This window comes from Amblyomma mixtum, chromosome 4 (assembly GCF_055824585.1).
Source record: "Amblyomma mixtum isolate Tamu chromosome 4, ASM5582458v1, whole genome shotgun sequence".
In the NCBI taxonomy this organism is placed as follows: domain Eukaryota; kingdom Metazoa; phylum Arthropoda; class Arachnida; order Ixodida; family Ixodidae; genus Amblyomma; species Amblyomma mixtum.
This window is the reverse complement of record NC_143015.1, coordinates 4,884,727-4,895,526: the sequence shown is the minus strand read 5'-3', so window position 1 is coordinate 4,895,526 and position 10,800 is coordinate 4,884,727. Positions and strand designations below refer to the sequence as shown.

At 53.9% G+C, this 10,800-nt stretch overlaps 1 pseudogene; it reads right to left on the bottom strand.

Annotated features, from left to right (window-relative positions):
• Window positions 1-7,214: 7,214 nt before the first annotated feature.
• Window positions 7,215-7,981, bottom strand: LOC149345528 (uncharacterized; annotated as a pseudogene).
• Window positions 7,982-10,800: the final 2,819 nt, after the last annotated feature.

The following is a 10,800-nucleotide window of genomic DNA, read 5'->3' as shown; positions in this document are numbered from 1 at the left end:
CCTTCTGCCCTTTTAATGCTCTTCTCAGAAAGTATAAACAACGACGAAAATGAAAGAGGGATGCAGCCTGGACAGCAAACCTTTGCTGGGATTAAAGCCAATTCAAGATAAAAGCGGCGAAACGGTCCTCCGACACTCCTTGCTGGAAGCATGAGCAAAAATTTAATGCTACAAGACGTCGCCGGAAGACGGCGTATTGTCGGCCTTTCCACTCTGACACCAGCGCCATGGAGCGGCAAAAAGCAACGACTGCTCGCGTCAGACCTGAAGCAGCCAGGTGCAGGCACTGTGGAGAATAAGCGCGCCATGCAGATGCAGCGGCTGCGAGCGTCTCTGAAACAAAAATTGCCGACGATTGCGTCACTTCCTAATGCGAAATTTTAGCGCAGCTCATCAGCTGTTCCAGCTTTTTGATAGATCGAGTCAAAGAATTCGAGCAAGACATGTACGTACAATTAAAGACAACGTATTATTTTTCACACATATTCCTTCTTCAAGAAACACTCCGCTAACACTTCTTGATTGTACTGAAAGCAGCTTTGTGGACGGAGAAATAGATGGATATATGCTCGACTTGCTGCACCAATGCCTGGTTCTCAAAGACGAGGTCTGCGCAAGTATTTCTCGAGGTTCATCTTACGGGGAAAAGCGCAACAAACGCGGGACACACACACACAGAAGACAAGCGCTGATTTCTGTGTGTGTGTCCCGCCTTTGTTGTGCTGTTCCCCATAAGATAAACACTTACCAACTCGGCCAAATTTCAGCTTTTCTCTAGGTTGTCACAGATGTGGGAGCTGTTACGAACCAGAAGAACGGGATGTTCTCCCGTTCTGTTATGAGTGCAGTGGGGTCGTGCGGGGACCATGGGGCGTGCCCCGAATTCCTCTTCAAATAAAGTGTTTCTCTCTCTTTCGCTCTCTCCCGTATAAGTGGGAAGAAATTGCCGCTTGTCTTTTGTGATATTTTCGAAGGTGGAACTCAGACTCTAGCCGTCCCGACGCACACAGAACTCGTTTATTCGAACATACAATCATATGCATAACGAAGAACAGAAGCGCCCCCTGAAGAAAAAAGCATTTAAAATCAAAACGAAACTTAATACAACCTACTGCCCCCCCCTTTATTTTTAGTGATTAGTTGTTAGTAAGTATTAGTAAGAAAATCTAAAGGCATGTACGCCGTACTTATTTACACATATTTACAGACCATCTACTACATAACGTCAGACCGCCAACTAATAGGTCTGATAGTCTTGGAGCCAGGCCGGTGGCCGGCGCTCTCGGGTTGGACGTCGCACTGTCCACAATGGCGACGGGCTCGTAGACTGCTGCTGCGTCGTAGGGGAAGGCAACCGCTGCTGCGTCGTAGGGGGGAGACCGCGGCTGCGGCGCACCAGGAGACCGCGGCTGCGGCACATCAGGAGACCGCGGCAAAGGCACTCCAGGAGACCGCGGCAAAGGCACATCAGGAGACTGCGGCAAAAGCACTCCAGGAGACCGCGGCTGCGGCACATCAGGAGACCGCGGCAAAGGTACTCCAGGAGACCGCGGCTGCGGCACATCAGGAGACCGCGGCAAAGGCACTCCAGGAGACCGCGGCAAAGGCACATTAGGAGACCGCGGCAAGGGCACTCCAGGAGACCGCGGCTGCGGCGCATTAGGAGACCGCGGCAAAGGCACTCCAGGAGACCGCGGCTGCGGCACATTAGGAGACCGCGGCAAAGGCACACCAGGAGACCGCGGCAAAGGCCACTCCAGGAGACCGCGGCTGCGGCACATCAGGAGACCGCGGCAAAAGCACAACAGGCGACCGCGGCAAAAGCACATCAGGAGACCGCGGCAAAGGCACTCCAGGAGACCGCGGCAAAGGCACATCAGCAGACCGCGGCAAAGGCACTCCAGGAGACCGCGGCTGCGGCGCATCAGGAGACCGCGGCAAAGGCACACCAGGAGACCGCGGCTGCGGCGCACCAGGAGACCGTGGCTACGGCACACCAGGAGGCCGCGGCTGCGGCACATCAGGAGACCACGGCAAAGGCACTCCAGGAGACCGCGGCTGCGCCACATCAGGAGACCGCGGTAAGGGCACTCCAGGAGACCGCGGCAGAGGCACATCAGAAGACCGCGGCAAAGGCACTCCAGGAGACCGCGGCTGCGGCGCATCAGGAGACCGCGGCAAAGGCACACCAGGAGACCGCGGCTGCGGCGCACCAGGAGACCGTAGCTGCGGCACATCGGGGGACCGCGCAGTCCAGGAGACCGCGGCAAAGGCACATCAGGGGACCGCGGCAAAGGGACAACAGGAGACCGCGGCAAAGGCACATCAGGAGACCGCGGCAAAGGCACATCAGGAGACCGCGGCAAAGGCACATCAGGAGACCGCGGCTACGCACACCAGGAGACCTTGGCTGTGGCACATCAGAAGACCGCGGCTACGGCACACCAGGGGACCGCGACTACGGCACACCAGGAGACCGCGGCTATGGCACATCAGGAGACCGCGGCTGCAGCACACGAGGAGACCGCGGCTACGGCACACCAGGAGACCGCGGCTACGGCACACCAGGAGACCGCTGCTCCGGCACACCAGGAGACTGTGGCTAGGGCCCACCAGGAGACCGCTGCTGCGGCACACCAGGAGACCGTGGCAGGGCACACCAGGAGACTGCGGCTGCGGCACAACAGGAGACCGCGGCTGCGGCACACGAGGAGACCGTGGCTACGGCACACCAAGAGACCGCGGCTAGGCGCACTAGGAGACCGCGGCTACGGCACACCAGGAGACCGCGTCTGTGGCACACAAGGAGACCGCGTCTACGGCACACCAGGAGACCGTGGCTACGGTACACCAGGAGACCGCGGTTAGGCACACCAGGAGACCGCGGCTACGGCACATAAGGAGACCGCGGCTGCGGCGCACCAGGAGACCGTGGCTACGGCACACCAGGAGACCGCGGCTGCGGCGTTGCAATAAACTGGCCTGGTTTACAGGTGTCCCTGTCTGGAACCCTGGAAAGCTTGGAGGCATTACACGCATGGCCGTCTCCTAGTCGGAAAAAGGCTCGTTCCGTCCTCTCGATAACTTTAGTTGGTGAAGAAAAGGCGCAATCTCCCTTGAAACGAATGGACGGTTTTTTGACACAAGCAAAGTCGCCTACGTCTATATTCGTCTCCTTGGCAGTTCTCCTTTTGTCCGTGTAGTGCTTGTTGCTCTGCTGTTGACGCCGTTCCCTTCGGCGGAGTCGCGCCAACTCCATGGCGTGGTCTTCCGCAAATGCTGGTGCTGAGAAACCCAGGACATCTAGCCTGGTTCGGGGCATTCTACCATGCAGCATATCTGCTTGGGTGACCCCTGTGGTGGCCTGCGGAGTACATCGGTAAATGGCAAGATATTGTGTGACTTCTTGCCGGAGTGGTCGTCTTTGGAGGAGTGCGACTTGAATGAAGTTTTTAATTCTGCGATTGAACAGCTCTATTTGCCCTTTCGCTTGGGGATTGTATACCGAAGAATGTCAAAGACTGATGCCTCTGTTTTGCAGGAAGGTTATGAATTCAGGTGAAGTGAACTGAGGTCCTTTGTCACGAACGATTTCTTCTGGATCGCCTTCACGGGCAGAAACTCTTGTTAAAAGCCTTTCAAGGTGATCGTGGACACTTCGCTGCAAAAATGTACCTCCCGCCATTGAGAACGGTAGTCAACAAGCGTTACAGCAAATCTGCTGTTGTAAGCTCCATGCACCAAAGAAGCAACAATGTCTAGGCCAAGCTTCTGCCACGGTTGCTCAGGCGATTCAAAAGGTTGCAACGGTGCTGGTGATGTGCTGGCGGACTTATCTGCCTCCAGGTAGAGGTGGCAGTTTTTTATTGCCATTTCCGCTTGCGTATCCATTCGTGCCCACCAGAACCGCTCACGCAGTCGCGCCTTCGTGCGCGTGTTACCCGGATGTGTCTCGTGCCCGGTGCCGATGATCTGAGCCATGATGGAGGACAGAACAACGAGACGCTCTGCACGCAGTAGCAGGTCATCAGCAACAGAAAGTTCTTCCCGAATAGGGTAGAATGGTTTCGCCTCTTTTAAGGCGGAAGCCTTTAATGCCTCATCGTTGTAAGGCGGAGTTGTCGACAGAATTGTCACGCTTTTCAATTGGTCGAAACTGTCGTGACGTCAAAGTGCGCGAATTTCAGACGGGGCCAATTGTACTTTGGATAGTATCCATCCAACCAATTAAAGGGATCGTATAGTGATGCTCCACGTAAGTGGGACTAATTTTAGTGAATTGCTTAATTACTTAATTAGATTAATTAACCCTTCTAGTCAGGCAAGATAAATAAATAAAACCGAATAAGAAATTGGTCGAGTTCAGGAATCGAGCCCCGGTCTCCGGAGTGCGAGACGAGCATGCTAACCACTCCGCCATGCCAGCTTTTTTTTCTTTATTGCATTTTCACAACGGGTACAAAGAAGTAAAACTTGTCAGCAACACTTGCACTGACACAGCAGGTTAAAATTTTTTCAGTTCAACCAAGTCATCCAACACATTTAACCAAGTTGGCTGATCAGGTAGTGCCTGATACACTTCCTTCAGACGTATGACACCTTCAATGAAATGCTCGCGTGGAGATCTCACAACTACTTCTGCATTGTTGAATTGTGTCCTTGTCAAGCTCGATCGTTTGGAAAGAACAAAGACGCGTCTAGTGAATACGGTGTCTTCGTTCACTCCCATCTTCTTCCCTTTCCGTTACAGCGAGGTTTAGGTGTCCCCAGATATGCGAGACAGACACATTTCCTTTCCTCAAAAACCAATTTACCGAGGAGCAATGCGTACAACCGAACGGGCGATGGCGTTCTATGGACTCCCTCGCAGCGTTGCAAGACGCTGTCGTGTTCCACTCTTAGAGGCGGAGCTTAACATCTTAACCAAGGCTTCCGCCTCACCGCACTTAGGTCAACAAAGTGCCCCCTGTATTTTTGGTATTGACTTCTTTGGCGGCCAAGAAAGCACGAATGACTTGATGGATTCCAAGCAACGTCGTCGAGGGCGGCCTGCCTGAACATCTCCATTGCCATGCAGGCTTGCTCAATGAACGAGACAGTTTCTTCTTGCTTAGCAATTTCTGCCTCCGAGGCAGGTGCTGGCAGCCGAGAAATTGCATCTGCTGCAGTGTTTCTGGACCCCTTGCGGTATTGGATAGTGAAATTTTAGCAAGGCAGTCGTGCCTTCCAGCGTGCGATTCGGAGTGGGCGTCTTCCATGTCCTTCTGACGACAGCAAGGACACCAGTGCCTGGTGGTCTGTCCTAATTGTGAAATGGTGGCCCGAAAGGTAAGTGTGCCATCGCTCACCTGCCCAAGTACATGCAAGTGCATCTCGTTCACCGACTGAATATTTCCTCTCCGCAGGCGACAGTGTATGGGATGCGAAAGCGACTGTCCGGAGCTCGTGGCCACTTTGTTGCTGCAGGACAGCTTCCAGTCCACAGTCGGACGCGTCAGTCGACACAATGACTGGAAGTGACTGATAGAACATCTAGAAGACTGTACTCGACGATAGCATTTCCTTAACCCTTCTGAGGCTGCTGTCTGCTTCGGCTGACCAGACGGACGGCTCATTTTTTGCGAACCAAGATTCTCATAGGCTCGACCACTTGTGCCTAGTGTGGAACAAGCTTGTAGTAGTATTCTACGAGACCCAGGAACAGACGGAGGGCGGAAATATCAGTTTGCACTGGTGTGGTAATTATGGAATTTCTCTGGAAGTGGCGAGATACCACGTGCAGTGATCTTATGCCCTAGAAACGCGAGTTCTGGAACGTCGAACAGGCATTTGTTGTTCAGGTTCAGGCCTGCGTTCTTGATGTTTTGCAGCCTGGTCTTCAAGTTGGAAAGGTGTTCTCCTGCGGTCTTGCCAAAAATGATCACATCATCAATGTAGAACAACACGCCAGGGCAGCGGTAGAGGATTGTCGCCGTCAACTTCTTAAATGCCGCTGGGGCAGAAGCCAACCCAAAGCAAACTCTTTTTAAAACGGAAGAGCCCGTCATGATTGATGAAAGCTGTCAGGTCCCTGCTGTCAGGGTGCAGGAAAACCAGATGATGGCAAGCGGAAGCCAAGTCAAGTTTTGAGAAATGTGCAGCGCCTACCAAAGCATGAAGCAGCTCCTCTGTATGGGGCAATGGGAAACTGTCTGGAACAATACCTTTGTTCGGCTCTCGAAAGTCTACACTTATACTGATGCTGCCATCTTTCTTGTCAACAACAACAATCGAGGACACCCATTCAGAAGCATCGATGAGCTCGATGATGTCAAGGCTCAGCAACCTCTGAACCTCATTCGATACTGGTAACCAGAGAAAATATGGCAGACGGCGAAGTTTTGAGGCTACAGGCTGCACACCTTGCCGCGTTTTGATGCGATGCGTGAACCCCTTGGCAAGACCCAACTCGGGACTGAAAAGCGAACTGAACTCATGTGCTAAGGCTGGTGGAAGAACTTTGTTACGGGGCAACGCGCTTGATGGTGTGGAAATGGAACGGGATAGCGGGTCAATCACAGTCGGCAGCGGAGCAACGAACGTATACAAGCATTTAAGGGCAGAACCCTTAATGCGAAGATTCAAGGCTTTAATGCCGCCAAGACCGATCAGACAAGTTCCTCGGTGAACAACATAAAAACATAGTGACGCTGTGCGGCCTTTAAACCGTACGTCTGCCTGGAAACAGCCTATCACGGCAATTGGCCGTTTAGAGTAGTCAAACAGAGCGACAAGCGGAGCAGGCAGGAGCGGGGCGCTCTGAAAATATCGACTGAATTCTTGCTGCGACAGGATTGAAGCAGACGACCCTGAATCGACAAGGAATGTCAAAGTGACATTAGCGACTTGCACTTGAATATGAATTCTGCTACGCGCGGAACGTTGCACAGTCAAGACTTGCTCAGCACTACAAAATGACGAAATATCTTCATGAAATTCAACTTCATGGACTCGGCGTTACATTTCAGTTCGCTTGCAGTTGCATACTTTTAGAAAATGGCCCTTGTGACCGCATAACGAACAAATCTTGCCATGCGCTGGGTAATGCAGCGCTGATGCGAAGTGCCCCCACGAACCGCATCGGAAACAATGTGAACCGGAGCGGCTACTCCGTTCTCGGTTCCGCTCAGGGGGGCGGTTCCGCTGAAGCGCACGCGAGCCGCCCGCGCTCCTCATTAAATTCTGCTGAAAGGGGGCTGCCGGCTGTGCATTTCTCTTTTGGGAAGGTCCGAGGATGGTTTACGACGCTCCCGCAATGAAATTGCGTCGACCGAAGCAGTAAGCTCCTTTAGCTCTCCAGCCGGCTGCTCAACCTGAAGTTCAATTCGAACTGAATCATGGAATGACAGTGTGGAACCCTCGAGCAGTAACCGCTCACGTACGCGATTGGAAGCTACGCCGGCAACGAATTGGTCCCGCAGAGCCTCATCTTGCGAATCTATCGAACAATGTGACGCTAGCTCCGTAGAGCGGCAACGAAGTCATGAACGGACTCGCCTGTGTTTTGGCTGCGGCGATGAAAACGACGGTGCTCGACAATAACGTTGCACGATGTCGAAAACTGGCGCCGTAATACGGCGAGGGCAGAGTCGTATTCGTCAGGAGGGGCCACGACAGACTTGTCATCGGCGAGTGCTGCGGCTGCGGGTGCTGTGGGTGCTGCGAGAATTGGCGCTACCGGTGCTGCGGCGCTGGTCCCTGCATGAAGCGTCTGACAAATACGCTGGCCCTCCGCCCCCAAGCAATGCAAAAGAACAGCCTTGCGTTGCTCCGGCTTGAATGTAGCGACTCCGGATGCCAGCAAGTACTAGTTAAACATCTGATCCCACTGCTCCCATGGCAATGATGTGCGGCCGGTTGTCGGAAGGAAAAACGGTGGCGGGGCAAGCCCGGTGAAGCTCATGGAGGGCGGATCCGGATGATGCAGCTGGGCTGGGGGGTACGTTCACAGAATCCACGTCGCCAATGTGATATTTTCGAAGGTGAAAGACTCCAGCGGTCCCGACGCAAACACAGCCCGTTTATTCAAATCTACAGTCATATATATAAAGAAGAACAGAAGCTGCCCCTTGGGAATAAAGAATTAAAAATGAAAACACAACTCAATACAACATCTTTATATCTACATTAAAGCCCCCACTTCAGCGGCGCTAACGGCAGGGTCTTCTCGGCGGCGGCGCTTAGCCTGTGCCTCAGCGAGGCGCACTTCTGGATCATCTCGACGGCGGCGGCGGGAAGCTTCTGCTTCGGCGGCATGCACCTCTGGATTCTGGCGGCGACGGCGCTGGGCCTCTGCTCTGGCTCTGCTCTGGTTTAGCAGCAGCGGCAGACGAAGGACTTACACCGCTTGCCTCGCTCATGGCTCACAAAGAAGTTGCAGAGAGTAAACTATTTATATTAGCAGGCGCTTCGCAGTGACAAACGGCGGCGGCTATGCGTTTCGGCTCGGGCGGTTGTCACCCAACTCCGCGCACTTGCTGCGAGCGTTCCCAGACAAACTTAGGGCGTGTGGGGTGGCGGTCTCGGACACAAAGGAGATGCCCTCGGCACAGCGTGGCAAGCTCAGCGGAGACTAGCTACCAAGTGACAAGAGGTTTTTGGTCGTTTGGTGCCCATCTTTCGCCGGTCGCAAGCCAGAGAATGGGTCGTAGCCAAAGGTTCACGAAACAAAGTTTATACTGCAATGAGATGATACAGAGGATTTCACAGTGTCTAGTACACGCACATACAAAGTGATTGACAAAACAATGCAACTCGTGCAAATTTATACACTTGAGAGAGATCAGAATACAAAAGAATTATTGCACTTAACGTGCACTACCACAAGAGAGAGAGGCAAACAAAAAAAAGCACAATTTGTTCACTGAAGCTTAAACGGCGGCTCGGGCGGTCAACGCCCTTCTTATATAGGCTCGCTCCACGTCTGTCTGTTCTTCGCGCCAAGGCAGGCGTGCACATACTCACAGTGTCGGCTGTGCCGTCTCGTCCTTCTCGCGCTGGGCATGCGACCTCAGTGGTCAATGGCTGGGAGTGGCTTCGAGGAGCATCTGGAACTTTCTGTCGTGGCGCCGCTGCCGTCGCGCGAGTGAAGAGGTGGAGGGCATCTCTTAGCGCACGTAAGGCTACACACTTTCCGTCAACATCGCTTAGAAACGACTCGGACAGTCTATTACAATCGACTGCAATCCCCCCGCGCGCCGCTTCGGGGAGCGGTGGGAGAGGGTGCAGCCATGCACACAAGGCTAGTCGCTCTCCAGGGGGTTCCTTCTCCCCCTTTTCACGACGCGCACCGGCGAGACCCGTGCGCTCGACGTTTTTTTATTTTGTTTCTTGCTAAGGTGGGGAGGAGGTTGCGCTTTTGCCCTCTCCTGGTTACGGACAATGACGACTGCGACGGCGACACCGCGAGAACCGAGAAACGGGCGCCTAGAAGCTGCTCTCTAAAAAACATTTGAGTGTATACTTAAGCGCCGCCTTAAAGACTCGATAGCTTGATGTTTTAAAGCCCGTATATGCAGAAATTGGTCACTCTCTCATTAGCATTCATAAATGGCTGCAAGGCCTCATACCTCTCCTGGCGCAGTGGTGCAGCGGTTAAGCGACGCGCCACTGACCTGCGATAGCAGGCGCTGCCACTGGTGGGGCTGTGCGACCCAGGTTGCTCTTCCCGAGCGACCTCCGGCGACCAGTCGTTGATTGTCACCTGCCACGGTTCGCAGTCTGCCCTCTGTCCTATGTGTAGGTTGTGATGACGCCACAAGGTTTGGTGACCAAGGTGGCCCATCTGCGTACTAGGCTGCTACTATGCATCAACGGCGCTGACGCAGAGGCCGACAGTGCGCAAGGCCGGAATGACGCAAGGCCGGAATTTTTGCGACAGGAGCTCCTTGACGCTATGGCGTTAACATCGCGGCACTAAAATTCACGAAATGCGGCGAAATGAGTAAGTAGAGTTGGAGTGTTGAGAGAAGCATGATCAAGCACGAGAGACGCTGGAGATGTGCCAAGCGGCCCTGGTATCTCATCGGTCTCTTAACGCTAACGCCATGCCTAGTCAGAAATCGAATGCTCGCTCGCGCCCTTTTGCTCTGGACGCGGGGAATCTCTTCTATCGGCACTCAATGCGCGGGGTGTGTTTAGACCGTCACTCCGATTGACGGCTAAGCTCCTTCTCCCTGATTAGGTCGCTGCGCGCTGCGGCCGCCTGCTCTCTATCCTTTTTGAAGCGCAGGCGTCCGTTCCTGCGTTCCACGTCGTAGCCCTCGTCGTAACACTCCGCCTGACACGTGGCGTGTGTAGTCGTGTCGCCAGAGCGAAACGCCCCAAGCCACAGCGATAGCGGAGGAATGGACACCGGTGGCTAGCAGCGTAGCACGCCCCTGCTCCGCTCAAATTTCTCATTACCGGCTATGTCACTTTTTTCAGTTGCAGCCGTCAACCAAAGCCAGTGCCCGCCAAATATTTAATCCCGTCCGTGTTTTAATGGTGAAATGCACCCCACTTCCTTTGAACGTTCGCAGCTCAAGATACAGTTGTCATTCGGCGGCCAGGATCTGAACAACTGAGTGCCGCTGCAGCAAACAAAGACTTGGCAGCAGCGTTTTGTGCAGTGCTAGCCGTTACATCCTGTACCCACACACCAGTAGCAATAACTAAATGGCAGGAACCCCCTCATGGGCATCTGCAGCTGGCAGACGTTGGTGATTTGCTGCACCGCGGTGTCCTGGGCATCCGCAGGGACATCCCCGCGTAGGAATGATT